Raw genomic sequence first — 3,143 nt, 5'->3', positions numbered from 1 at the left:
CATTATCTCTCCTTTTCTGTCTAAATAAAAGAGAATGTTTTAACTTTAATATAGTAAAATTACATATAACAAAGCAGTTATCAAACAAGAATTACAGTTATAATATTTAGTCTATTTGTGTCAGGCAAAATTAAAGAAGATACTCCGTAACTAACGCCTGCTCTTTGCACTACGATACTATCCTGTAGTGCCTGTACTACGTCACTAGGGTACTATGTGAACAACAGCGCTACACCTGTAGCTTACACCTGCAATGGGCGAGGCCCGGAGATTGAAACATACAAACAGAGACAGAGACATGGGTCATCCTTGAATCAAGAATGCCAACTTTATTGTGTTCCAGGGCAGCTTATATAGTGCCTTCCCTGACCAGTGGCCACGCCCTAGCTCTCAGGATCCTTCAGCTGCAAGCCACCAGATACCACTCCCCTGCCATCAGGGTCTTGTGCTCAGAGCAGCTGGAAGCACAGGACAACAAGCCATTTTCTCAGAGCAATTACAGGAAAACAAGTTGTTTACAGGAAATCAGGGTCTGGGGGTCCACAGTCCCCAGCAATACTCTATCATCTATCTAATCTTTGTGAGTCTAAAGTTTTGTATCTAATTTATCTCTTATTATAGTTAAGGAAAGCTATAGCCATCTGTCTTCAACTCCATCAAAGACCCCAGAAGGGTATAATGTTACCTAAGTAAACAGGAAGTGCATTGTAAGCAACTTACAAAGATCTAGAAATGACAGAGACATCTCACTGCCTGGACAGTCACTCAAAGTTCTTTTGTAATGTTGGGGCATCCATCTTCAGTCTATAGGCCCATAATATCTGACAGACTTTTCAGTGAAGCAGGAAATTTGAAGATCTGTTCTGTCTTGTATTGGCAAAGTTTGTCAGTTGCTTTTTTGTGTGTTCTGCAGAATGTCTGGCGGTTTCTTCTGTGAATCAGAAACCCTGAAAGACCATCTCGTCTTTTGGAAAGTTCAACAGTCACTTTTTTGTGGGTCCTGCATATCCAGTTCATACAGCATACCATCAAGCAATTCAGGGAAGAACAGTTTCTTGCCCAAATGACTAGCCTTGTCACACTGAAGGCAAATTCCATAATGAACTTTCTTTTCTTTTCTTTCTTAAACCTATGCACATTTTTTTTAACACACTGTAACCTATTTAGAGTTTTTTTTTTTTTTCAATCTGAATCTGTCTTTATTTTTCTATCTCTGTCCTTTTCTGATGGCATGAGCCAAACTTCAAACTGCTAAGTGCTGGTAGCCAGGCCCTCCTCTGGAGGCACTGGTGCCTGACTCTGACCCTTTTTGGGGTCCATGAAAGCCAAGCCTATGCCTGCAGCCCCAGTCTGGAACTGCATTTGGCTGGGAGCTGCATTCCACAGCTCCAGCTCCAGGAAGCTGGTGCCCCTCACTGTGGCAGGCGTTTTTTACTTAGCTGGTTGCTTCTACTTAGAAAACTGGCTTTTCCCCCAGCTATCTCAGGCCTCATGTTGGAACACCAAATGTAGGAGGCTTTTTCTTTCGGGCCACCAACCAGTTCCCAAATCATGACATAGAGGCAAATTATTGGTTTGGAATGTTTCGCCTTATCTTAGCTCCTATTTTAGTCTGTTTCTCTTTATCTACGTTTTGCCTAGGGGCTTTTTACCTTTCTTTCTGTACGTCCTACTCCATCTAGGTGGCTAGCGGCTGCCTGGCTGGCTGACCCTGGTGTCTCCTTCTCTTCTCCCTCATTCTCTCCTCTTGTTCTCTCTTATCTAGATTTGGGAGCTGGTTGTAGCCAAAAAGAAAAAGCTTGCTACAGAGTAGGGTCCCAGTGTGGCTTAGACCCCCAAGGGGGAGCTCACAGACACCAGGAGAGTGTCTACTGAGTCTCAGCACCAATGTCAGGATTAGCTGCAGATGGCACCTTGGTGGGTTGGGGCCAAGGTGTTGTTTTAGTCACAGAGTACAACAAACCCACGTGGAAGTTTATTAGAGAGTGTAGGACTCAGCCAGCTATGATAAGCTTAATAGAAGCAGACCACCCAAAGGAAGTTCTTAACTTCCAACCCTTACCACCTGCCAGTGTAGGACCCAGCCAGGATAAGCTTAAAGGAGGCCTGAGTCTCAGTAGTTCACCCTGAGGCAATACCTGGAGGCAGGAAGGATCGCAAACTGAGATTACCCAGGCACCACCCAAGAACAGATCATCCAAAGGAAATTCCTAATGTTCCAACCATTGTAAATAGATCACCTGTGAGCACACACTCACCAGGACACCCCTAGACAAATATCAGCCAATCAGGGGTCCTGAACCTTAAAAATCCCTAACCCCCACCTTTACTACTATAAAAACCCAACTCTAACTAATCTTGGGGCTTTCCATTATTCCAATATGTAGGGCACATGGAAAGTTTGCAAAGTTGTATAAAATAAGGCTCTTTGCTTTTGCATACGGGACTCCGTCTCCTTGTTGGTTTTGCGGGGGGGGGGCACCACTTTGCCGATCTGGGCACAACAAGAGAGGGAGGGTGGGAGGGGGTTGTGGTGATCAGTAGGGAAGGGAAGTGAAGAGCCAAACAGACTTGCTTATAAGGGAAACTTTGCCTGTGTGTGTAATCGTGGATTTTCCATACAACACGTGACCACTGCCATTTTGACTGAGGTCAGGTGACTTCACTGCCATCTTAACTGAGTGGCTTTTCCATACAACATGTGACCGTACTGCCATCTTAACTGAGGTCAGGTGACTTCACTGCCATCTTAACTGAGAGCCAGATCAGGCGACCAAGTCCCACCATATTTACTAAAGTATACCCTGCCTGGTCCCTCAGTTTACTTACGTTTTTGTCTCTAAATTCCTCTTGTTGACTCTGGTGCATGAGCATTTTGAACAGTGGCATGCCTTTGGTAGGGCCCACCAAGAGCATCCACTTCACCCAATTTCTGTTCACTCTGTGTGTGTGTTCATATATGTAAGCACCTATGCTTACTGTTAAATGTTATAATTGTTCATTATATCTCATTTCAGACTATAAAAGCAATAAGTCTCATGCTTTAAACTGGCATTTACTTTTAAGACTCTTACAAAAATATTTTATATTTAATCCAAATTTTTAATCTTAAAATATATTAAGATGTTCTCTACTATTGTCAG

Source organism: Chionomys nivalis, chromosome 3 (assembly GCF_950005125.1).
Source record: "Chionomys nivalis chromosome 3, mChiNiv1.1, whole genome shotgun sequence".
In the NCBI taxonomy this organism is placed as follows: Eukaryota; Metazoa; Chordata; class Mammalia; order Rodentia; family Cricetidae; genus Chionomys; species Chionomys nivalis.
This window is presented reverse-complemented; position numbering follows the sequence as displayed.